At 41.0% G+C, this 27768-nt stretch overlaps 1 long non-coding RNA gene across 1 annotated transcript in view; it reads right to left on the bottom strand.

The window, feature by feature from the left end:
- Positions 1 to 3452: 3452 nt before the first annotated feature.
- LOC128647732 (uncharacterized) overlaps positions 3453 to 27768 on the bottom strand; it is a 42579-nt gene continuing 18263 nt past the window's right edge. The window contains exon 2 of the long non-coding RNA XR_008400393.1: positions 3453 to 4187. This is a non-coding gene — a long non-coding RNA (uncharacterized LOC128647732). The remainder of the gene's footprint in view (positions 4188 to 27768) is intronic.

Below are 27768 nucleotides of genomic sequence, written 5' to 3'. Positions count from 1 at the left end.
TATTTTAGGATTAATATTTATTTTACAGGTAACTTTGTATTTATTTTAACCAGGTACAATAGCTATTAAATAGTTAAGAACTATTTAATAGCTAAAATAGTTCAAATAATTACAAAATTACCTGTAAAATAAATACTAACCTAAGTTACAATTAAACCTAACACTACACTATCAATAAATTAATTAAATAAACTACCTACAATTACCTACAATTAACATAACACTACACTATCAATAAATTAATTAAATACAATTCCTACAAATAAATACAATTAAATAAACTAGCTAAAGTACAAAAAAAACCAAACACTAAGTTACAAAAAATAAAAAAATATTTACAAACATAAGAAAAATATTACAACAGTTTTAAACTAATTACACCTACTCTAAGCCCCTAATAAAATAACAAAGACCCCCAAAATAAAAAAATGCCCTACCCTATTCTAAATTAATAAAGTTAAAAGCTCTTTTACCTTACCAGCCCTGAACAGGGCCCTTTGCGGGGCATGCCTCAAGAAGTTCAGCTCTTTTGCCTGTAAAAAAAAAACATACAATACCCCCCCCCCCCCATTGGCTGATCGGAACAGCCAATAGAATGCGAGCTCAATCTGATTGGCTAATTGGATCAGCCAATCGGATTGAACTTGATTCTGATTGGCTGATTCCATCAGCCAATCAGAATATTCCTACCTTAATTCCGATTGGCTAATAGAATCCTATCAGCCAATTGGAATTCGAGGGACGCCATCTTGGATGACGTCCCTTAAAGGAACCGTCATTCTTCAGTTGGACGTCACCGGAAGAAGATGGGTCTGGGGTGGAGGTCTTCAGGATGGAGCCGGTCGTCATCGGATGAAGATAGAAGATGCCGCTTAGATCAAGATGGTTGCCGGTCCGGATCGCCTCTTCTTCCCGGATAGGATGAAGACTTTGGAGCCTCTTCTGGACCTCTTCAGGCACCGGATGATGGATCGCTAACCCCCGCTTGGGTTGGATGAAGATTTTGGAGCCAGGACGGATCGGTGATACCTGGTGAGCTGAACTTCTTGGGGCATGCCCCGCAAAGGGCCCTGTTCAGGGCTGGTAAGGTAAAAAAGCTTTTAACTTTAGTAATTTAGAATAGGGTAGGGCATTTTTTATTTTGGGGGGCTTTGTTGTTTTATTAGGGGGCTTAGAGTAGGTGTAATTAGTTTAAAATTGTTGTAATATTTTTCTTATGTTTGTAGATATTTTTTTATTTTTTGTAACTTAGTTCTTTTTTATTTTTTGTACTTTAGTTAGTTTATTTCATTGTAGTTATTTGTAGATATTGTATTTAATTAATGTATTGATAGTGTAGTGTTAGGTTTAATTGTAGGTAATTGTAGGTATTTTATTTAATTAATTTAATGATAGTATAGTGTTAGGTTTAATTGTAACTTAGGTTAGGATTTATTTTACAGGTGATTTTGTAATTATTTTAACTAGGTAACTATTAAATAGTTCTTAACTATTTAATAGCTATTGTACCTGGTTAAAATAATTACAAAGTTGCCTGTAAAATAAATATTAATCCTAAAATAGCTACAATGTAATTATAATTTATATTGTAGCTATATTAGGGTTTATTTTACAGGTAAGTATTTAGCTTTAAATAGGAATAATTTATTTAATAAGAGTTAATTAATTTCGTTAGATTAAAATTATATTTAATTTAGGGGGGTGTTAGTGTTAGGGTTAGACTTAGCTTTAGGGGTTAATCCATTTATTAGAATAGCGGTGAGCTCCGGTCGGCAGATTAGGGGTTAATAATTTAAGTTAGGTGTCGGCGATGTTAGGGAGGGCAGATTAGGGGTTAATACTATTTATTATAGGGTTAGTGAGGCGGATTAGGGGTTAATAATTTTATTATAATAGCGGTGCGGTCTGCTCGGCAGATTAGGGGTTAATAAGTGTAGGCAGGTGGAGGCGACGTATATTGTGTCATTATATGGTGAGAAAAAATGCATTTTTATATTAGTGATTAGTTTGATAAAAAAAATTGTACAAAAGTATAATTATACTTTATACTTATTGTGCATAAGACTTTATACATGTTCATAACCAAATTGTATAATTTGCATTTTTAACCACAAGTATCATTTTCTTTTCATTTATATAAGCAGAAAAATGACAGAAATATAATAATAATAAAAAAGACTTAAAATATGAAAACAATTTAAAAGCTGTAGAATCGAACTCTGTACTTATAAAAGGCTCATAGACACTTTGTAATGACAAGATTTGCAACTCTTTGGGGCAGATTGTCACGGGAGTTTGCGCTCTTTGGCCTTCGTTACATATACAGTGTCGCCCGCAAAATCCTCCGCCGCCAGATTTTACGCGATTTTGTTATTACATATACGGCGTAGCATACAAATTACACGCGTATATTTCACCCTTCGGACGTATTTTTTTTACCCATAGACTAACATAAAAAAGCCGCGCAATTTGGTATCCAATATACAGTGTAAGGACTTAGGCGCGCAGAATTCAGAAAATCTACTCCATTCTCATCTCGCCACATATTGCAGGCGCAGCAACCCTTGCACTGACTAAAAAGCAACGTAACTCCATGGAAGCCTTAACACACACATACATTTAAGCAGCATCTCAAGGTTAAAGGGACAGTATACTATGATATTTGTTTTTTAAGGTTTATTTGTGTATTTGAAATAGTTTGAAGCCACAACATAATCAAATGGATTGAGCTTGTAGGTACTTTATCACATTGTGGACATATACTTGCTTATTTACTTTAAATTTCTTCTCAAAACAATCAACAATACTTGGAGGAGAGAACAATCGGAAATCATAATTGTATTACCTTCATCTCTTTAGAACCCACTGGAGTGTAATTTATTCTAATGCTAACACAGCTTGGCATTGATGCCAAAATATATAAAGGGACAGTCAAGTCCAAAGAAAACCTTCTTGTTTTAAATAGGGCATGTTATTTCAAACTACTTTCAGATTTAATTCTAACACTTGCTTTGTTCTCTTAGTATTCTTAGTTGAAAGCAAAACCTAGGATGGCTCATATGATAATTTCTAAGACCTTCTTGAAGGCTGCCTTTTTGCAATTGTGTCAAGCCAATCACAGACACCACAACCTCTCACTTGCAGCCTTAAAACACCTGATAATGCCCAACCTATCAGTAACATCACTACTATATATACCAATGTATCAATTTATATTGGATGTGAGATACATTGATTTACATCTTAGAAGTGAATATTACTATATGTACCCTTCATAAACAACTTTTGTGGATGTGAGTTATAGTACAAGAATATGTCATAAACATGATAATATTACCTTTTTTTGCCATTTCCACACTGGTCTTATTATATGTTTTAACAATATTAGTGTTCTAAAACACACCTCACATGGATGTGGATGACAATTATATGGTAAATAACAGAGGACAAGATTTATGGTGAACTATAAGAATATTTATTTCTTTTTTGGCTTCTTGGATGAGGGAGCTGAGGTGACTGTAGTGGATTTCCTTGTTCTCCTGGTTTGAGAAGATTCTGCTGTTTCTGATGGTGTGCTGGCCACAGATAATAGGCTGGAGGCAGTGTCCTGCTGGTGTGTAAAGTGCTCAACCAACACACTCAAGAGTTGATTTTGTTCTCTCCATCTATTATCCATTTGCATCTGCATATCAGACAGAATTCGAATAATCTGTGATTGGTTTTGAGCACTTGCACTTAACGATGCTGCCATGTCCCTCTGTAGCTCTATGCTATGTTGTTGTCTCCTCTCTTGGCTCCTGATGAACCTTTCATGGTTCCTGAAGAACCTCTCTTGGCCTCTTTGTATGTTCTCAGTGCTTGTTATGAGCCACTAAGCCTGTCAAATTATAACTTCCTGTGACATTGTCTGTGGGTAAAATCCCTGACTGCTATGAGATTGTGTTGTGGGGGGGGGGGGTAAATACATGGACTTTGTGGCTGTCTTGGCTCCCCCTCAAAGCCAAAGGGAGGATATTCCTCTGGCCAGGAATCTTGCTAGGGGTCATATGGCAATGGTGGTGGCATCACTCCCGGGTCCTCAACTGAAGCCATCCAACCATGCTCATGAATGGGAGCACACTGTTCTTGCGGTTGCCTGAAGGGTGGTGGTGGTGGCATGGATGTTTGTATCCTTGTGACAGGAGGTTCTGTGAAGGAGTCAAAGGATGAGATGGATTAGTATAGTCAGATATATGTCCACGTGGGCATACAATATACATTGATACATGCTAGGGCCTATACTGATTCTCATGTCAAACTCTATAACATGTGTCCTGTGTTAATCTGAGACATGTTAGTATTGCACTATTCCACCTCATATCATGAATTGCATTGCACTGGGATGTGCATTGCTATAAAAACATATGTTCACATTTTCAAAGTGAACATTTTATAAGTGAGGCACTAGCAATAGAATTATAAAAGAACTGCACTCACTACTCAGCACAGTGCTGCTTATTAAGACAACATGCTGCCTATTGACATCTGCTGAAGAATTGCACACTACATCAAGCTAACCCTATTCTCTCTCCTCTGCTTTCAGGTACGTGAATAGAGACCCTGTCAATCTGCAACTATTCACTGCACTCTGGTGTTTTTTCACTCTCCTGTAACTCTCTTCTGGTACGTGAATAGAGACCCTGTCAATCTGCAACTATTCACTGCACTCTGGTGTTTTTTTACTCTCCTGTAACTCTCTTCTGGTACGTGCATAGAGACCCTGTCAATCTTCAACTATTCACTGCACTCTGGTGTTTTTTTACTCTCCTGTAACTCTCTTCTGGTACGTGAATAGAGACCCTGTCAATCTGCAACTATTCACTGCACTCTGGTGTTTTTTTACTCTCTTGTAACTCTCTTCTGGTACATAAATATTTACATAGAGCAAATGATTTTAGTTTGTTAATTTAGTCCTACAACTGTTGTACTGTTATCCAATGTCTTATTTCTAATCTTCATTTAATTGCCATGTGATGTTCAATCCTTATCAATACTTGCTATTATTCTAAAATTTATAGCTGTCTTATTCCATAGTTTTAACCTCCCCCAAATGTTATTGTCTGTTTACTTAAAATGTCACCCTGACCAGACCATAATCTAACTTTCCAATTGGCCTTTCCAATTGTCTTTGATTAGCAATCAACTAAATTTAGTGGACTCAGCTGACTGCCCTCCCTGCATATATTTCTCACTACTCTGGGATGTGCATTGCACTGGGATGTGCATTGCTATAACAACATATGTTCACATTTTCCAAGTGAACATTTTATAAGTGAGGCACTAGCAATAGAATTATACAAGAATTGAACAAGGATTGGGCAAGGGGCAAGAAAAAAGCAGGTACTTTTGTAATATTATGTTTGATATAACTTACTGTTTTCTTATGCAATTGCTACTGTAATACTGTGCCTTATGTGTTTAACTGGTTCCCTCTTTTGTAAAAATGCCTAATATCTTCTTATTCCTTTTTGCTGCCTTCTGTCTCTATAACAAACTACATTATTCAATTACTCCTTCTCCCTCTCCACCTGCACTGCTCATTAGCCCATCTCTCTTAAACTCACCTTACTTTTGTACTCATGAACTTTACCTATTCCTAAACACTCTCTCTCCCCCATGCACCTTGTCTCAAAAGCAGTCTCACTACTGCAAATCTGTATCTCATCTCATGTCACTCTCCCTCTTGCTTTTACTAACTGCTGGTGACATCTCCCCTAATCCTGGTCTCTAACAACTGCCTAGCTGTGCACATCCATGTTTACCATCCCACAGACTCAAAAAACAAAACTCTAACAACCTTACTCACATTCCTCTTGCATCAAAAGCCACTTTCCCTTTCACTTGTGCACTTTGGAACTCTCGCTCTGTTTGCAACAAACTCACTTCTATACATGACCTCTATCTCCCACTCCCTCAACCTTCTGGCCCTAACAGAAACCTGGCTCTCTCCCCTAGACACAGCATCCACTGCTGCTCTGTCACATGGGGTCTCCACTTCAGCCACACTCCTAGGTCTGGTAATAGACAAGGAGGTGGTGTAGGTATTTTACTTTCCTCTCGTTGCACCTTTCAACAAATACATCCCATCTCTTCCCTCACATTTTCCTCATTCGAAACCCACATGATACGATTAATCTCTCCTCTTTCTATAAGTGTTGCAGTCATATACTGTCCTCCTGGCTCCTCAACTCAATTTCTAGATCACTTGGCTGCCTGGCTACCTTATTTCCTTTCCTCAGACACCCCTTCCCTCATTCTTGGTGACTTCAACATCCCTCTTGACAATCCCACTGCCTCCTCTGCAAAACAACTTCTGCAACTCACTTCCTCTTTCGGTTTGTCACAATGGACTGATTCTCCTACTCACAAAGATGGTCACTCCCTTGACCTGATCTTTAGCTATCGATGCACCCTCTCAAACTTCACAAACTCCCCCTTTCCTCTTTCTGACCACCATCTCCTTACTTGCAACATATCATCACTCCCTACAACTCTCCCTCCTTCTGCTCCTCACACCAAACTTCACAGAAGCATTATGTCATTAGATCAACAACAGCTTTCTAATTCCCTCAAACCTCTCCTCTCATCCTTCTCCTCCTTTTACTGCCCTGACCAATCTATCTGCCACTATAATTCCACCCTTACATCCATCCTTGACAATCTTGCCCCTCTTACCATAGCTCGGAAATCAAACACTCATCCTCAGCCCTGGCATACTCCTCTGACATGATACCTATGCAGATGTTCCCGTACTGCTGAGCGGCACTGGAGAAAATCTAGGAGTTCAGCTGATTTTCAATATTACAAATTTATCTTGAACTCCTACTACACTGCCCTTAATTTCCATAAGCAACACTACTTCTCTACTCTTATCTCTAATCTTTCTTCAAACCCAAAACGTTTGTTCTCCACTTTCAATACTCTTCTCCGCCCTCCCACACCTCCTAATACAACTTCTCTGTCAGCTCAAGACTTTGCCAACCACTTCAATAACAAAATCGACTCCATCAGAAATGAAATCAGCTCTCAACATAACTCCATTCTCTCACCCCCTCAAATGCTCTCAATCAACCACAACCCACATAACCTTAAACTTAGCTCATTCTTCCCTGTTACTGAGGAAGAAGTTTCGGCACTTATACTGCGCTCTCACCTCACTAACTGTCCACTTGAACCTATCCCCTCACAGCTACTCCCCTACCTCTCTGAAACCCTTACCCCTATACTCACAAACACTTTCAACCTCTCCCTCATCACCGGTATATTTCCCTCATCGCTGAAACATGCACTGGTCACACATATCCTCAAAAAACCTTCCCTTGATCCTACCTCCCCATCCAACTACCACCCTATTTCCCTCCTCCCTCTTGCATCAAAGCTTCTCAAAAAACTAGCTTATGCACGCCTATCCCATTTCCTTACAATAAACTCCCTCCTTAACCCATTGCGATCTGGATTTTGTCCCCATCGCTCCACAGAGAGAGCAATTGTTAAGGTTACCAATGACCTACTTACAGCAAAATCAAAAGGCCACTTCTCTCTGCTTATCCTGCTTGATCTGTCTGCAGCCTTTGACACTGTTGACCACCCTCTTTTGCTCCAAACCCTCCAATCCTTCGGCATCTGTGACACAGCTCTCTTGTGGCTCTCTTCCTACCTGTCAAACCGTACCTTTAGTGTAGCCTTCTCTGGGGCCTCCTCTGTCCCGTCACCACTTTCTGTCAGAGTACCGCAAGGCTCTTCCTCGGTCCCCTTCTCTTCTCAATCTACACGTCATCACTAGGTTCCCTAATAAAGTCCCACGGTTTACAATATAATTTGTATGCCAATAACACCCAAATCTACTTCTCTGTACCAGACCTATCTCCTTCCTTGCTAACCCGTGTCACTAACTGTCTTTCTCACATCTCCAACTCGATGTCCTCTCACTACCTCAAGCTAAATCTCTCCAAAACTGAGCTCCTTATTTCCCCCCCTTCATCTACACTCTCCACCCCCAATCTCTCTATAACTGTCAACAACTCCATCATTACCCCTACCCTGCATGCCCGATGTCTCGGGGTCACATTTGACTCAGATCTTTCTTTCACTCCTCACATTCAGTCATTGGCTAAAGCCTGCCGCTTCCACCTTAAAAACATCTCTAAAATTAGACACTTCCTTACACAATACACAACTAAGATTTTAATCCACTCTCTCATTCTCTCCCACCTCGATTACTGCAACTCTGTCCTCTCTGGTCTCCCCACCTGCCGCCTAGCTCCTTAACAATCCATAATGAATGCCTCTGCCAGATTCATCTTCCTTACACGTCGCTCTTCATCTGCTGCACCTCTCTGCCAATCCCTTCAGTGGCTTTCTCTTGCCTCTAGGATCAAACACAAAACTCTCATTCTGACATACAAAGCCCTCAACTGCACTGCTCCCCCCTATATCTCAGACCTTGTCTCCAGATACTCTCCCTCCCGTCCCCTTCGCTCTGCTCATGACCTCCTACTCTCCTCCTCTCTTGTCACCTCATCCCACTCCTGTTTACAGGACTTCTCCAGACTGGCTCCCACCTTGTGGAACTCTGTGCCTCGCTCCACAAGACTCTCTTCTAGTTTTAAAAGCTTCAAGTGCTCCCTAAAGACTCTACTGTTCAGGGATGCATACAACCTACGCTAAACTTTCTTTATACCAGTTCCTCTCCTCCATTGCTATCTCCTGAACCCCCTTAGCATGTAAGCATAAGAGTCCAGATGTTTGTTGATCACCTTCTTAAGAGCTGACTACAACAGTGCAACTCTTGGCAGGGCCCTCTACCCATTTGATCCCTATAATTGTTTTGTTGTACTCCGCATTTGTTTACAGCACTGCGGAATCTGTTGGCGCTCTACAAATAACCGATAATAATAATAATAATTGCATTGTGTTAAGTAGCATTAATGTCAAATATAATTGTAGATGTTTTTGTTAGTAGGCCAAATACCATGCTCCTCATTGTGTACATGAATGTGTGATATTAAAGGATGTTATATCTCAAATACATATAATACTGGTGTGTGGGATGTTACTCACCAGCATGATGTGCTGTGGTTGCAGCCCCTGAGTCACGAGCCCCTGGAAGTCCACAGACTGCTGTGATACTCAGGTACCTGCATATCATCTCTTGCCAGGTGTTATACTCAATATCCAGGGATGGACTGGTGATGTTGCGAACATAAAAATTTGGGTTCGCGAATGGCGAACGCGATCTTCTGCAAAAGTTCATGAACCGGTGAACCCGGCGAACCGCCATAGACTTCAATGGGCAGGTGAATTTTAAAACCCACAGGGACTCTTTCTGGCCACAATAGTGATGGGAAAGTTGTTTCAAGGGGACTAACACCTGGACTGTGGCGTGCCGGAGGGGGATCCATGGCAAAACTTCCATGGAAAATTACATAGTTGATGCAGAGTCTGGTTTTAATCCATAAAGGGCATAAATCACCTAACATTCCTAAATTGTTTGGAATAACGTGCTTTAAAACATCAGGTATGATGTTGTATCGATCAGGTAGTGTAAGGGTTACGCCCGCTTCAAAGTGACAGACCAAACTCCCGCAGCGTGTACAACATCATCATCATCACACCGTACGTCCATGTGTGTAATGCTGCCTGACTGAGACATATCCCTGTTATCTACATCCTCTGGCAATAATGGTTGCGTATCACTCATTTCTTCCAACTGATGTGTAAATAACTCCTCTGACAGATCAAGTGAAGCGGCTGTGGTGCTAGTGTTGGTGGTGGCGGCAGGCTGGCGAGTGGTAACTTGAGAGGTGCCCAAAGCTAAGCTGGAGGAGGATGGTGCGTCAAGGTTCTGAGCGGAAGCTGTAGAAGATTTGGTGTCCTGTGTTAGCCAGTCAACTATGTCCTCAGAACTTTTCGAGTTCAGGGTATGTGGCCTCTGAACACTGGGCATTATTCTAGGGCCAAAGGGAATCACAGCACCAAGACCACAACGGCCCCTGCGGGGTGGCCTGCCTCTGCCTGTCATTTTTTTTTTCGATTAGTGGTACTATGCGTGCAAGCTACTGTGACAACAGATATGAGTGGCACTGTGCACTGGCAGAAGTTGGCAGAGTAGACGCTGTAGGCCTGCCACACACGCTTGCAGACAACTAACTGCTATTCAATCTATTACAGTCAAAAAAAAAAAAAATTTAATGTACACTACTGTTACACCAGATATGAGTTGCACTGGTGTGACACTGTGCCCTGGCAGGCCCTGAAAAATCTGTTACACATCTACAACCACCAAAAAACACCCATGCTAAATAGTTTCTAAATTTTGTCCTGAGTTTAGAAATACCCAATGTTAACATGTTCTTTGCTTTTTTTGCAAGTTATAGGGAAATAAATACAAGAAGCACTTTGCTATTTCAAAACCACTTTTTTTCAAAATGAGCGCTAGTTACATTGGAACCCTGATATCTGTCAGGAATACCTGAATATCCCTTGACATGTATAGATTTTTTTTTTAGAAGACATCCCAAAGTATTGATCTAGGCCCATTTTGGTATATTTCATGCCACCATTTCACTGCCAAATGCGATCAAATAAAAAAAAATTGTTCGCTTTTTCACAAACTTTAGGTTTCTCACAGAAAATTATTTACAAACAACTTATGCAATTATGGCATAAATGGTTGTAAATGCTTCTCTGGGATCCCCTTTGTTCAGACATATCAGACTTATATGGCTTTGGCGTTGCTTTTTGGTAATTAGAAGGCTGCTAAATGCCACTGCGCACCACACATGTTTTAAGCCCAGCAGTGAAGGGGTTAATTAGGGAGCATGTAGGGAGCTTGTAGAGTTAATTTCAGCTTAAGTGTAGTGTAGTAGACAACCCAAAGTATTGATCTAGACCCATTTTGGTATATTTCATGCCACCATTTCACCGCCAAATGCGATCAAATAAAAAAAAAAAGTTACATTTTTCACAATTTTAGGTTTCTCACTGAAATCATTTACAAACAGCTTGTGCAATTATGGCATAAATGGTTGTAAATGCTTTTCTGGGATCCCCTTTGTTCAGAAATAGCAGACATATATGACTTTGGCGTTGCTTTCTGGTAATTAGAAGGCCGCTAAATGCTGCTGCGCATCACACGTGTATTATGGCTAGCAGTAAAGGGGTTAATTAGGAGGTAATTAGGTAGTTTGTAGGGAGCTTGCAGGGTTAATTTTAGCTTTAGTGTAGAGATCAGCCTCCCACCTGACACATCAGACCCCCTGATCCCTCCCAAACAGCTCCCTTCCCTCCCCCACCCCACAATTGTCCCCGCCATCTTAAGTACTGGCAGAAAGTCTGCCAGTACTAAAATAAAAGGTTTTACATTTTTTTTTTATTTTTTTTTTAGCATATTTACATATGCTGTGGTGTAGCATCCCCCCCTTAGCCCCCAACCTCCCTGATCCCCCCTCAAAACAGCTCTCTAACCCTCCCCATCTGCCTTATTGGCGGCCACCTTGGGTACTGGCAGCTGTCTGCTATTATTTCACAGTCAAAAAAGTTTGTTTTTTTTTTAAATCTACACTACTGTTACACCAGATTTGAGTGGTGGCACTGGGCAAGTGGGCACAGTATACGCTGTAAGCCTGGACACTGAATACACTAGCCTAGCTATCAATTTCCCTATTAAATCATCAGCAGCTACACTGTCCCTCCTCTCACTAAGAATGCAGCTTCCAAATGAATCTAAAATGGATGCTGTCCAGGAGGTGGGAGGGTCTGGGAGGGAGTGTCTGCCACTGATTGGCTGTAATGTGTCTGCTGACTGTGAGGTAGAGGGTCAAAGTTTACTCAATGATGACGAATAGGGGGCGGATCGAACATCGCATATGTTCGCTCGCCGCGGCGAACGTGAACATGCTATGTTCGCTGGGAACTATTCGCCGGCGAACTATTCGCAACATCACTATTCCTGCCCCATCTTTTCTTTGACCCGCCTCTTGCAGTCATTCCACTGCTTTTTCAGGCCCTCAACAGTCCTCCTCTGCGGGGCCACACTGTTGACGGCATCCTCTACCACCAACCATGCCGTTTTTCTCCTTTTGGCAATGCCTTTGCCCTTCTCCTGCCCGAAGAGGGCACTGTAATTGTCCATGATGGCCTGGACTAGGGCAACATTTTCCTCAAATGATAAGTTGGGACTTCTCAACCTCTCATCCTCCATGAACACCTGGCTTCCTCCCTGTGATGTCCCTGGTGTGGGTTCCTCCCTATCCTCTCCCTCCTCCCCCTTCTGTCCACATGTGCACCCTCTGTCCCTCTCCTAGATGTGCCTGCTCTCTGGGGCTCTCGGGCATCTCCCCTCCCATCATCCCTTCTAGCTCTCCCTCTCCCCACTCTACTTACTCCCTGACGGGGACCCCACTGCTCCTCTTGTCCTCTCCAATACTCCTCTCCCTGCCACTCCTCTCCCCTCCTCCCTACCTCTCCCTGCCATCTTTCACTAAATCACACTACACACACTCCCAGTTCAATCACACACAATCACAACCAAACACTTAGCCTATCACACTGTGAAATTCAAATAAAATGTGTGAGGTGTTAGAAAAAAAAGTGTGGTGTATTTGTATATGTGTGTATGCAACATGTGTGCAATATGTAAAAATATGTGTAAGTGTACAAGCTTAATCAAACAACAATGCGACCTAACTAACTCCTCTATTTGAAAGCTCAAAGAACAATTCAAACACACTGAAGAAAATGGCTGCTGTGCATGGGTTTATATATGAATTATGAATAGCGTAATTACGTGTCGCATTTTTATATGAAATCGCGGTTCATTTTTACAAGTGTTAGCCTAATTTGCATAAAACTACTCTTTATTGACACTTTCCCTGGACAAAATACTGGCGTAAGTTACTTGAGACGACTAAAATGTGTATTTGCACACAATTCAGATGATCGCTAGTTTATCCTACTTACGCCAGTTTAGCATATAACAGCGCAGTATATGTAATACCCTGATGTGCGAGGTGAAATTACGGGCGGCGCGAGTTTCCACGCTTGCGCCGAAACACGCGCTGTATATGTGATCGTGCCCTTTGTGTTTACTGCTGGTAAAGTTAAAAGTTTTGCCAAATGAAAAGTTTTGTCACACATAAAAATACATTACAAAGTACACACACTCATAATAACATAATCTAATAAAAATTATTCTAAAAAAAATTCACCCTCTCCTGTCAAGACTGGTACCGCATTTTAAAGTCAGTAGTTAAGAGTTTTATGGTACAACGCAGTAGCATAAAACTCTTAACTAAAGTGCTAAAAAGTACACTAACACCCATAAACTAGCTATTAACCCCTAAACCGAGGCCCTCCCGCATCGCAAACACTAAAATTAAATTTTGAACCCCTAATCTGCCGAACCAGACATCGCTGCCACTATAATAAATATATTAACCCCTAAACCGCCGCACTCCCGCCTCGCAAACATTAGTTAAAGGGACAGTATACATTCATTTTCATATAGCTGCATGTAATAGACACTACTATAAAGAATAAGATGCACAGATACTGATATAAAAATCCAGTATAAAATGGTTTAAAAACGTACTTAGAAGCTTTCAGTTTAGCTCTGTTGAAAAGGCAGTTGGAAAGCCCACTGCAAGTGGTAAATAAGACACTCCCCCCCCTGCCCCTTCCTTTGCATATGAAAAGACCCTTTACACAAACAGGAGCAAGATGGAGAAGGTAGCTGACGGTATTCAAATAAAACTTTGGGGCTTGGTTAGGAGTCTGAAAATCAGAGCAATGTTATTTAAAAATAAGCAAAATTATACATTTTTTAAAAAAAAAAACTTTATGGGCTTTATAAATAGATCATCTACAAAACATTTATGCAAAGAAAAAATGAGTGTATAATGGCCCTTTAAATATTATTAACCCCTAATCTGCTGTCCCTAACATCGCCGCCACCTATATACATTTATTAACCCCTAATCTGCCGCCCCCAACGTCACCGCCACTATACTAAAGTTATTAACCCCTAAATCTAAGTCTAACCCTAACCCCCCTAACTTAAATATAATTACAATAAATCTAAATAAAATTCCTATCATTAACTAAATTATTCCTATTTAAAACTAAATACTTACCTATAAAATAAACCCTAAGCTAGCTAGCGTAACTGCTTAAACCCGCGTTGCCTGTAATTTCCCCTTGCACATCGGGAAATCACATAAACCCCGCCAGCAGTTCATATAGTGCTGTAAGTCGGAAAAACTAGCAATGTGCGTAAATACAAATTTCTGGAGTCGCCAGTGACTTAAGGCACTTTAGAAACTGCCAGCGCCTAAGAGAAAAAAAAAATCAAATCTCCCGTAAAAGTCTAACACGCCTCCCAAGAATAAACCCGACACGTCAAAACCCCTATATCCACCATCACCCCCATATCGGAACTAATAATAAATGTATTAACTCCTAAACCGACAGCCCCCACAACGCAATATGCCTAATTAAACTATTAACCCCTAATCCGCCAAACTCTAATTTATTTACTAAGCTCCCTAACCTAACACCCCCTAAATTAAACCCAATTACCTAAAAAATACTGTTACGATTGAAAAACTTACATTACTTTAAAAATAAAAAACTAACGGCTAGATTACGAGTTTTGCGTTATGAGTGGCTCAGTACTAACTTGCAAGTTATTGTCACTGCTCACCTCCCTATAGCGCTGCTATTACAGGTTTATAAAAACCCAGCATTAGCAGGCAATAAGTGAGCGTTGAGCAAAATTTTAAGCTCCATACCGCACTCCAATACAAGCGCTGCTGTGAGCTGGTTTACGTGCTTGTGCACGATTTCCCCATAGACATCAATGGGGTGAGCCGGCTAAAAAAAAGCCTAACACCTGCAATAAAGGAGCGTAAAGCTCCATAATGCAGCCCCATTGATTCCTATGGGGAAATAAAAAGTTATGTTTACACCTAACATCCTAACATAAACCCCGAGTCTAAACACCCCTAATCTGCCGCCCCCGACATCGCCGAAACCTACATTACACTTATTAACCCTTAATCTGCCGCCCCTGACATCGCCGCCACCTACATTACACTTATTAACCCCTAATCTGCCACCCCCCGACACCGCCGACACCTACATTACACTTATTAACCCCTAAACTGCCGCCCCCAACATCGCCGCCACTATACTAAAGTTATTAACCCCTAAACCTAAACCTAAGTGTAACCCTAACACCCCCTAACTTTAATGTAATTAAAATAAATCTAAATAAAAATTAATATCATTAACTAAATAACTCCTATTTAAAACTAAATACTTACCTGTAAAATAAACCCTTAGCTAGCTACAATATAACTAATAGTTACATTGTATCTATCTTAGGTTTTATTTTTATTTCACAGCTAAGTTTGCATTTATTTTAACTAGGTAGAATAGTTAGTAAATAGTTATTAACTATTTGCTAACTACCTAGTTAAAATAAATACAAATTTACCTGTAAAGTAAAACCTAACCTGAGTTACACTAACACCAAACCTTACACTAAAATTAAATAAATTACATTAATTAAATACAATTAACTAAATTACAAAAAATCCCCACTAAATTACACAAAATAAAAAATAAATTATCAAATATTTAAACTAATTACACCTAATCTAATAGCCCTATCAAAATAAAAAAGCCCCCCTAAAATAAAAAAAACATAGCCTAAACTAAACTGCCAATAGCTCTTAAAAGGGCCTTTTGTGGGGCATTGCCCCAAAGAAATCAGCTCTTTTACCTGTAAATAAAAATACAAATACCCCCCCAAAAGTAAAACCCACCACCCACACAACAAACCCCCTAAATAGAAACCTATCTTAAAAACCTAAGCTCCCCATTGCCCTGAAAATGGCATTTGTATTGGCATTACCCTTAAAAGGGCATTTAGCTCTTTTTTAGCCCAAACCCCTAATCTAAAATTAAAACCCACCCAATAAACCCTTAAAAAAACCTAACCTCTGAAGATCCACTTACAGTTTTTGAAGATCCGACATCCATCCTCAACGAAGCGGCAGAAGTCCTCAGCGAAGCCAGCAGAAGTCTTCAACTAAGCGGGCCGAAGTCTTCATCCAAGCCGGCAGAAATCTTCATCCAGACGGCATCTTCATCCATCTGGCGCGGAGCGGCTCCATCTCTAAGACATCCGGCGCGGAGCATCCTCTTCAATCAACGACTCTTCCAGAATGAAGGTTCCTTTAAGAGATATCATCAAAGATGGCGTCCCTTGAATTCCAATTGGCTGATAGAATTCTATCAGCCAGTCGTAATTAAAGGTGAAAAATTCCTATTGGCTGATGAAACACCCATAAACTACTCATCTACTTATCTCATTTGGCAGCATATAAGCTACATCTTATAACCATCAGAGCATTGAGCATCAACTCCGCTCCAGTTTAACAGTAACAGGCGGTGAATAGGTGGCGACACAACAGAATCCACAATGATAGGCATATACTCAGGCTACATCGGTGCAGTTGTTGACACGCTACCACAGCTTCGGATCTGTAATAGGAGACAACTCCCGCTAAACCAGCATGACAACTTGCAATGCTACCCCTGCGGGAGCTGAATATACGCAATTGTCCCAGAAGCATCAGGAGAAGCACTCGCTCTCACGAGGAAACAGACCTGAACCTCCAGATAAAAGATTTCACACCCCTCACAGAACCACCTATTTAGGCAAGTCAAATCCAGTTGCTGGGGTTTCTGATCCTTATCCCCCTTTGCTTATAACTGATACCAAGGTATTAGATGGGAATGCACCTCTTTCCACTCTTGGGCCGTCTGATGAGAGAGTAGTTGCATCGCATGCCTGGGACCCCTGTACCGGTCATTTATCGCTACTTGGGACTAGTTCAGCTAGTAGTAGAACCGGACATACAATTAAAAGCCTTGACACTTACCTTGATCTTCGCATCTCCCCAAGCCTGTGTCATAGTAGTACTCTGCAGGTCCTGGGTAACTGGCTATGTGTGTTCCTTATAATAGAACTGATGGCTGGAGCAGGAGTTACATCTGCTATGGGCATCGGGTAAAGAACAGGGATGCCAATAACAGCACAAACTGAACATGAGGGCTTATGTGCTGGGACTCCTATGTATATGCCACAATTTCTGCAATTCTGCTATATGACTGGAACGATACATATATCCACACTACACATACTATTTTAAAGTTTTGTGTTTTCTTCCCCAAACATATTTGCAGCAGAGATGTCGGCACTACCCTGGGTCACAAACTTTCTCATAATATATCTCCCGCATGACGGTCTAAGGATCTGAAACCTACCCACGTTCAAAATGCTGTGTAACTAGCTTTTCTCTCCTGAGACTGTAGCATAAGTATAACTTTTACTGATTTAGGATTGACGCCAAAATTCTGTCGTGAATGTTTTTTCTTAAATGTTGCCTTCCATGATCCCATCTTACCCTTTACCATACCTTTATACCTGAAACATATGTTCATAGTTTCTAGAGAAGACTATCCACCCCCCACACTTTTAGTTCCTGATGTATATCCCCCCCTACTGCAAGTATCATAAACAGTAACTTACAGTTCAGAATTTAGCATAATTTATCCTCCAATATCCCACAAAGACTTTTATATTATGTACCTCCTATGTTATATTCTTAGAACCGTTTTTGTTGTGGGGTCTTAGTTAGCAAACTTACCTAGCGATGTTTATGTTTCCTGCAAGTTTTCATATATAATGATATTATGTTGAGGTTCCATGTGTGGGGTTTGTATGATCCATTATCTTATACCTCTAACCTAGAAGATCTCTAACACTACTGGACTACTACAATCGTTTAAGCTTTAGTCCTTGGAAGTTGACACAACCTCCACGTTGTATGAGTACTAGTACTGTATACTATACATTCATGAGTGAATATACAAAAGATACTTGCTCCCAGCATACATGCCCTTCTACTCTGAGTCCTACAGAGAGTCTCCCAATAAAACACTCCAACTGTATCCCCCATGTTACTTAGACCCCCTTTATTTATTTTATAAGCCCATGAAGTCTAGGGACCTTATTATGTGGACATATTATAAGGCCACAGCCCATGAGACACTCATCATTAGCGCTCCCCTCACATGCCAGATTGCAACATGTGGTTTTTACCTTGCATAGTTACGCCCGCTGGGACCATTATTAGGATACTATTAAGATACGTCTTTTGGCTTCCCACATCTAGGTGTTGTACCTATCATAAGGGACATTTGTATGAGGTCATGTAAACTATAGTTTTAGATCACAACTGCTCTATTATCTAGGTAGCCTACCTTAGTGTCGCTCCTTATTTAACTTCACTAGGGATATAGGTGCTAGTCTCAGGCTAAATTCTATTTAGTGTATAAGATGTGGCTTGTCTGTTGGGCACAGTCTCCTGTTTGTAGATTTAATTATATATATTAAGCTATAGTTCTCTAAATTTGGATTCCAGTTTGTGACTTTTTTCTATGCAGGAGCGGAATTCCCCCTTACAGCCCTTTTCCTCACACTTTAATGTTGTGCTCCTAGTAGATGTAAGAAACTATCTAAAAACCCTTTTTCTCGTTCCTTCTGCAAAATGATGTTGTAGGTCAAGGCTTTAATATTTTCAGGAGATAGTATAGATGCTCAGACACTTTTGAATGTATCTCTATAATTTGCCCCTCTCCCCACCCATTATATGGATTACACATTATTTGCTCCGGTTACGCCTCTCTCCTCCCTTTCCCGCTGGTACTTGTTGCCTGCGGGTCATATCCCTCCTCCTTTTTCCTACACTGCCTATAGGTGGCACTCCCCTAGGAGAGGGGCACACCCTGAAGTTATGCAACTTGGTGGAGTGTAACTGGACCACTCTCAAATTCCACTCATGGTCTTAATTTGTGTATATATGTTTTTAGGCCCCCTCTAAAGGAGTATAAAGAATTGGATAAGTATAGTAATGTTTATTTTGAGTAATAATCCTTTAGTTCCAACTAAACCTGCTCCTCGAGCTGACATTCTAGCTGGCCCCGCCCTCCATTCCCCCTTCCTCCACCCTCCCCCTTATTACATTTTGAGCGGCTCTTGCCCGCTGCATCCCCCCTCCCCCATAAATCTATAGAGTTAACTCCTCCCTAGTCTTACCCTTTTTTGAATAGATACCATACTCTTTTTTTGTGCATAGCTAGGCGAGGACCTTTTCTGCTTATATCACGTTTATGACACTCTAACACAAAACTGAAGTCTTTTTATGTGATAGCCCACATTCTCTGATAATATTTGAGATATTAGAATGCAATACTCTCCCAACTACGCTGTGTATACATTGACTTGTAAATGTTTGGGGCATACCCTATACTCTGTATTTGTTTATGACTTCAATAAAAAATTATTTAAAAAAAAAAAATTAATCTAAAATTACAAAAAATCAAAAAGTCTAACATTACAGAAAATAATAAACCAAATTATCAAAAATAAAAAAATTAAACCTAATCCCTATGAAAATAAAAAATCCCCACCAAAATAAAAACACCCCCTAATCTAATACTAAACTACAAATAGCACTTACAAGTCCCCCCTAACAGTAAAACCCCCCACCCACCAAACCCCCCAAAATAAAAAACCTAATACTAAAAAAACCTAAGATGCACCTTGCCCCTAAGGGGGCATTTGTATGGGCATTGCCCTTAAAAGGGCATTCAGCTATGTAACTGCCCTTAAAAGGGCATTAAGCTCTTTTACAGTGCCAAAAATCCCTATTCTAAAAAACAAACCCCCAAAAAATAAAATCCTAACTCTATCCCTCAAATAGGTACTCACCTATCCTGAAGTCCGGCGGAGAAAGTCTTCTTCCAAGCGGCGATATCTTCTTCCATCACGGCAATGTCTTCTTTCTTCATCCAGGACCAAGCCGACGCAGAGCGGAGATGAGCATGGAACAGAAGACCGGCGACCGCGGAGCCATCGAGCGTGGAGATCCTCTTCGTATGATCACCGCCGCACACTGAGGATTGAATTCAAGGTACACATTTAAATATGGGGTACCTTGCATTCCTATTGGCTGATTTGGCTCTTCAAATTCAAATCAGCCAATAGGATGAGAGCTACTGAAATCCTATTGGCTAATTTGAACAGCCAATAGGATTCCATCCTCTCATTACAGTTAGGGGGGACTTAGTTTTTTTATAGGTAAAATAGCTGTTTAACTTACAAAAGGGCATGGTAGTTTAGTTTAGCCCTTTTAAGGGCTATTGGTAGTTTAGTTTACATTGGGGGGGTGTTTTTATTTTGTGGGGTCTTTTTTTTTCATAGGGATTAGGTTTAATTTTTTTTATTTTTGATAATTTGGTTTATTATTTTCTGTAATTTTAGACTTTTATTTTTTGTAATTTTAGATTAAATTAAACTTAGTTTTTTTTATTTTTAAAGTAATGTTAGGTTTTTAATTGTTACTTTAGGGGGTGTTAGGTTAGGGGGCTTAGTAATTTACGGCTAGATTTAGAGTTCTGCGGCCAAAGGGGTGCGTTAGCTACGCATGCTTTTTTTCCCCCGCACCTTTTAAATACCGCTGGTATTTAGAGTTCACAGAAGGGCTGCGTTAGGCTCCAAAAAAGGAGCATAGAGCATATTTACCGCCACTGCAACTCTAAATACCAGCGTTGCTTACGGACGCGGCCAGCTTCAAAAACGTGCTCGTGCACGATTCCCCCATAGAAAACAATGGGGCTGTTTGAGCTGAAAAAAACACCTGCAAAAAAGCAGCGTTCAGCTCCTAACACAGCCCCATTGTTTACTATGGGGAAACACTTCCTACGTCTGCACCTAACACTCTAACATGTACCCCTAGTCTAAACACCCCTAACCTTACACTTATTAACCCCTAATCTGCCACCCCGCTATCGCTGACACCTGCATTTTTTTTTAACCCCTAATCTGCCGCTCCGTATACCGCCGCAACCTATATTATACCTATGTACCCCTAATCTGCTGCCCCTAACGCCGCCAACCCCTATATTATATTTATTAACCCCTAATCTGCCCCCCACAACGTCGCCGCCAGCTACCTACAATAATTAACCCCTAATCTGCCGATCGGATCTCGCCGCTAGTCTAATAAATGGATTAACCCCTAAAGCTAAGTCTAACCCTAACACTAACACCCCCCTAAATTAAATATAATTTAAATCTAACGAAATAAATTAACTCTTATTATATAAATTATTCCTATTTAAAGCTAAATACTTACCTGTAAAATAAACCCTAATATAGCTACAATATAAATTATAATTATATTGTAGCTATTTTAGGATTAATATTTATTTTACAGCCAATCAGATTGAGCTCGTATGCTATTGGCTGATCGGAACAGCCAATCAGAATATTCCTACCTTAATTCCGATTGGCTGATAGAATCCTATCAGCCAATCGGAATTCGAGGGACGCCATCTTGGATGACGTCATTTAAAGGAACCGTCATTCAGCGAGTAGGCGTCGCTTGAAGATGTTGGATCCGCGTCGGCTGGGAAGAAGATGGCTCCGCTCCGCTCCGGAAGAAAGAAGATTGAAGATGCGGCTTGATAGAAGACTTCATCCCGATGATGGACTTCCGACTTCAGCCCGATGATGGAGTTCTTCAGCCGCTGCTTGGATCAAGACTTCGGACCCTCTTCTGGACCTATCGCTGAACCCGGTGAGGTGAAGACAAGGTAGGGAGATCTTCAGGGGCTTAGTGTTAGGTTTATTTAAGGGGGGTTTGGGTTAGATTAGGGGTATTTGGGTGGTGGGTTGTAATGTTGGGGGGGGGGTTTGTATGTTTTTTTTTTTACAGGCAAAAGAGCTGAATTCTTTGGGGCATGCCCCGCAAAGGGCCCTTTTCAGGGTTGGTAAGGTAAAAGAGCTTTGAACTTTTTTAATTTAGAATAGGGTAGGGCATTTTTTTATTTTGGGGGGCTTTGTTATTTTATTAGGGGGCTTAGAGTAGGTGTAATTAGTTTAAAATTGTTGTAATATTTTTCTAATGTTTGTAAATATTTTTTTATTTTTTGTAACTTAGTTCTTTTTTATTTTTTGTACTTTAGTTAGTTTATTTAATTGTATTTATTTGTAGGTATTGTATTTAATTAATTTATTGATAGTGTAGTGTTAGGTTTAATTGTAGATAGTTGTAGGTATTTTATTTAATTAATTTATTGATAGTGTAGTGTTAGGTTTAATTGTAGATAATTGTAGGTATTTTATTTAATTTATTTATTGCTAGTGTAGTGTTAGGTTTAATTGTAACTTAGGTTAGGATTTATTTTACAGGTAATTTTGTAATTATTTTAACTAGGTAACTATTAAATAGTTATGAACTATTTAATAGCTATTGTACCTGGTTAAAATAATTACAAAGTTGCCTGTAAAATAAATATTAATCCTAAAATAGCTACAATATAATTATAATTTATATTGTAGCTATATTAGGGTTTATTTTACAGGTAATTATTTAGCTTTAAATGGGAATAATTTATTTAATAAGAGTTAATTTATTTCGTTAGATTTAAATTATATTTAATTTAGGGGGGTGTTAGTGTTAGGGTTAGACTTAGCTTTAGGGGTTAAAAAATGTATTATAGTAGCGGTGAGCTCCGGTCGGCAGATTAGGGGTTAATGCTTGAAGTTAGGTGTCGGCGATGTTAGGGAGGGCAGATTGGGGTTAATACTATTTATTATAGGGTTATTGAGGTGGGAGTGAGGCGGATTAGGGGTTAATAACTTTATTATAGTAGCGGTGCGGTCCGCTCGGCAGATTAGGGGTTAATAAGTGTAGGTAGGTGGCGGCGACGTTGGGGGGGCAGATTAGGGGTTAATAAATATAATATAGGTGTCGGCGGATTTAGGGGCAGCAGATTAGGGGTACATAGGGATAATGTAGCTGGCGGCGGTGTACGGAGCGGCAGATTAGGGGTTAAAAAAAATTAATAGAGGGGGGCGGAGCCTAGCCACGATCCGACATGGCAGTATTCTAAAGGAGCTCTGTAGTCCCTAGTATGTTTAGCGGGAAAACTGATTCACCCAATATCAGTCTAGACTAATACCAGACAAGATACTGTATAGCAAACTCTGGGGAACCTAAGAACAAAGTTTCTGCAGCGGGGCAGTGCATTCCAGTTGCGTGACCCAAGGAGGAAAATTGCTGCTGCTGAATTAAGTGCCGGACTTTGCTGATGCACTCCTGAGCCCTCCACCTAAACCCCGCAAGCATATTACTACCCTCGGGTGGCAAGCCATCAGTACCTGTGTATTCAGGTGAAAGAAGGAGTGGAGCGGCGGGCCTGAGAGGGTGATCGCATCCTCCTACTCATAACTGAGTCACATGGGCCGCGACCACGTGGCTGCATGGGAGACCGGGCTGAACACTCTGGCCTGGGGTGACTTTTGTTTTGCGGAGCTGCAACTTGGTGCGATCTCTTCAGGAGCCCATCTGAGCGGCGGTAGGAGAGCACGCTGGTGCTGTGTGAAGACCAGAGCTGGGGGTAATTCGCATCAGACTGGTGAGAAATCCTGTTGAAACAGGCAATACTTTAATAAGCATTAAACACCATACTGGGAGGTGATTTAGCTCTGTGGGGCCTATAACTGCAGCATTCCCATTTACCGGAGGGGGAAAGATTTAGAGAACCTGCAGATACACTAAGGAGCTCAGAGGGACACAGAGGGATAACTTACCAGGCCCTGCATATTAAACTACACAAAGTGGGGAAGATCATACAGACTGATAAGTACAGGAGCTCACAGTTTAGGAGAGGCAAAACGGATAAACTTTGATTGCAGTGAGTACAGTGGGCAATTAACAGAGACTCCTACAAGATATCACAGAGAACTTTTGCAAATACTGGACATATATCTAACATGTCCAGCAAGAGAAACGCCAAGCCCTCCAAACACATGCAGCCTTCCAGCATGGAGAATTATTTGATCCCCACAGACCCAGTGTTGCAACCTAATAGATCAACACAGGACTCACAGGACCCAATCATTGCAGCTCAAAGTCAGGAGCAGAGGGTCAGTTCGCTTTCACCTACCTATCTCACTAAAAATGATATCACCCATTTATCTTCCAAAGAAGATATCAGAAACGCAATGCAGGACTTCAAAAATATGTTTGGGGAGCTCAGGAGAGACATAGTAGCCATCAACCACAGAGTCACCCAGGTTGAAGAAAAGCAGGAGTCACTTAGCTCCGATATGCAGCAGCAGTCCAGTCTCCTACAGGCCCAAGAGGGAACGGTCCAATCTTTAATGGACCGTATAGAGGACTTGGAGAATAGGAGCAGAAGGAGTAATCTGCGTCTGCGAGGTGTACCTGAGGCTGTAGACCCTCCAGCCCTGCTACCCTATATCCAGGAACTCTTTAGACATCTAAAAAATAATGACTCGGCCCAGGAAATTCAGATAGAATGGGCCCACAGGGCACTGCGCCCCAAACCACCAAATAGGGCCCCTCCCAGGGACATGATAATTAAATTCTTATCATTTCGGGACAAGGAAGAAGTTTTGAAACTGGCGAGAACAAGGCACCCCATCACCTTCAGAGGTGCAGAGATCCAAGTGTACTCAGATTTGTGCCCTACTACGCTGCAAAAAAGAAGGGATCTAAGATATATCACCTCAGCACTGAAGGAGAGAAGAATCCCGTACAGGTGGGGATTTCCTACCTGTTTAATCGCCTCAAGAAACAACATCTCACATACCCTTAGGGGTCTGGAGGACCTCCCTAGGTTCAATCAAGCACTGGGCTTGGAGATTGAGCCCCTGCATCATGAAGAGGATGCACGCCGCGCCCCAAATGAAATTGACCGCAGAGAAGTTCCGTAGCTAAATAACTGAAATATTGTGGCCGAAAATTTTTTTTTTGCCTTCTCCTTGATTCCTGGCACCTGACTCTCTGGTTCCCTAGTGCCTCATAGACTCATACATAGGACTGGCCCCGGTACCCTCACAGGGATCACTCAGGTTGTATATAATGTATAATTTTCTCATTGTTGCTTGCTTCATTTACAGTATGTTATTTTTTCTCTTAAGCATAAGGAATGCGCACTCATACTTTCAAGATTGATGTATTTTACTGCACTTGTATTGGGGCGGGCTCGGCCCTGGCCCGGAGCACGAGGTTCGGGTGGGCTCCGGGGCGGTGCTGACCTCATCTCCTTCTTCTTATTATTGCAATGCTCATGTTATAGCCTATCCTTTTGCAGAGAGGAGGGGTACTTCCACTATAGAACATGTTTTTACTATATATCTGAAGTGTTATGTATGTGTGAAACCTGGTTTTAAGGCAGTGATAAAATAGAAACTCTTCCACGAAATAGACGGTAGAGAAAGGGAGGGTGGTACGGGTGCAGTGACACAGAATTAGTTTGCCTTCTTAGTCCTCCACCCCATTAATGATGTAATTACATTTTATAATTCAAGATCCTAGAGGATAATCTACCTGGTAAGAAATCACTCAATCCCTCTGCACTGCATCCTTGAGCAAGTAGCAAGTAGTACAATCAAATATTCCCCTGGATTGTATAGCACAGAGGCAAGGGGCGACTGTCACTTTTTTCTCCTATCAGAATACACTATTTGCAGCAGTCTGAATAGAGATGAGGCATAAAACCCTAGGTGAGGCAGGGGTGATAGGAGGATATTGGGGCAGTACAGTGCTTCTACAATATTTGATTAATCATTTGGGAACAGGGTGGGAAGGGGGGGGAGTTGGGGGGACAGGGGAAGAAGGGGAAAAAAATAAGGGCTCTGGAATATTTCATTAGAATCTTAGGGTCAATCAGTTTTACTAAAGAATGTTTTATCTGTTTATGTTTAATGCTAAACGCACAGGGACAACTACCCCTGATTTGTTATTGTAGTTGTTGTATTTTTTCTCTTCTGCTGTTACAGAATTAGCATCGATTGTCATTATATAATAAAGTGAAATTGTTTAGTTTATCATACATGACATTAATATACCTATATTACAGTCTTTACAGGGAAGACATCTTCTCTTATCCTACCTAACCTTCTTGTTTTCTCATCTTTTTCTCCTCTTTTCTCCTGTCTTTCACCTGCCTCTTCCCCCATTCTTCTCTTTCTTTTTTTTTTTTCTCCCCTAATTCGTGCCTCCCTTCTGCCCATATCCCCCATCCCCATCGCTATCTTTACTGAGCGATCATGTCTGGTCAGCGCTTTAGACACAGGCCTCATCCAATAGAACTTATAACTATTAATATGAAAGGATTTAACAGTCCCTCTAAGCGATCCATAGTACTAAAGCACTTGCAAAGAATGGGTGGGGACATAGTTCTCATTCAGGAAACTCATTTTGCTACAAGGCACAAACCAATATGGTACAATCGCCAATACCCTGTAGCTTACTTTGCCTCTGGCCCAAAAAAGAAGAACGGAGTTGGTATCTTGTTTAGTGCAGGGGTACCTTTTCAGCTCTCAAGCATTTTTAGGGACCCAGAGGGTAGATTTATAGTGATCACAGGTACCTTGTTCAACAGGCCCATCACGCTAGCCAGTGTATACTGCCCGAATGTCTCCCAGCCCTTCTTTCTCCAGAAAGTCAACCGTAAAATACTTGAGATGCAAATAGGAATCTTGTTTCTTGGAGGGGACCTCAATGCGCCTCTCAGCCCTACTCTAGATACTTCCAATGGCCTCTCCAGTGTCTCCCATAAGATACTTAAACGAATATCCACCTCATTAGCTGATTTGGCGATCCACGATATTTGGCGCACACATCACCCAACGGACAAAAATTACACTTTTTATTCTCATCCACATCGTAAATATTCCAGAATAGATTATTTATTCACAGACACCATAGGATTAATAATCACTAAGAGTAGTAGAATATCTGCGATCACATGGTCCGATCATGCCCCAGTTGGGTGCACTATCCAATGGCCAAACACACCTATCACTCCTTTTGTGTGGAGGCTAGACGATACGCTTCTTGATGACCCAGTGTTTAGCGCGGTCGTTCGGAAGTCACTAGCTGAATTTTTTCGTTTAAACGCGAATGATGGACTAGAGGGCGTTCGATCGGGTCGCCTGGACGTTTATCCGGTCTACGCTTGAAAAGTATGGCTTTGGGCCGGGCTTCGTTAATGTCGTAATGTCCTTATATTCGGCGCCGAACGCCAGAGTAAGAGTAAATGGTACTCTTTCAGACACATTTTTGATCAACAACGGAACTAGGCAGGGATGTCCCCTGTCTCCCCTCCTGTTTGCCCTCACAATTGAGGTACTCGCTAATAAGATCAGGGCCAACCCGGCAGTGAGAGGGTTCTCAATTGGTGGCACCGAACATAAGCTTTCAATGTACGCCGATGATGTTCTTCTAACATTATCAGACTCTGCCACATCACTTGATGAGGCACTAAGGGAATTTAAAAATTATGGATATGTCTCAAACTTCCTTCTCAATCCTCTGAAATCTGAAATTTTAAATATCACTGAATCCCCGGAACAGTTCGCGACCTCAACCACAAACTGCCCAATAAAAATAGCTAGCCACAACATAAAATACTTGGGTATCATGGTTTCAACTAACCCTCAAGAAATAATCGACCTGAATTATAAAAAAATTTGCGAAGAAATCCTCAGGGATCTCTCTAATTGGAAGAAGAAACCATATCATGGATTCGGAGAATAGGAATAGTTAAGATGAATGT

The sequence above is a fragment of the Bombina bombina genome, chromosome 2 (genome assembly GCF_027579735.1).
Source record: "Bombina bombina isolate aBomBom1 chromosome 2, aBomBom1.pri, whole genome shotgun sequence".
NCBI lineage: Eukaryota > Metazoa > Chordata > Amphibia > Anura > Bombinatoridae > Bombina > Bombina bombina.
The sequence above is the reverse complement of the archived record's forward strand: the minus strand, read 5'-3'. Positions and strand labels throughout refer to the sequence as shown.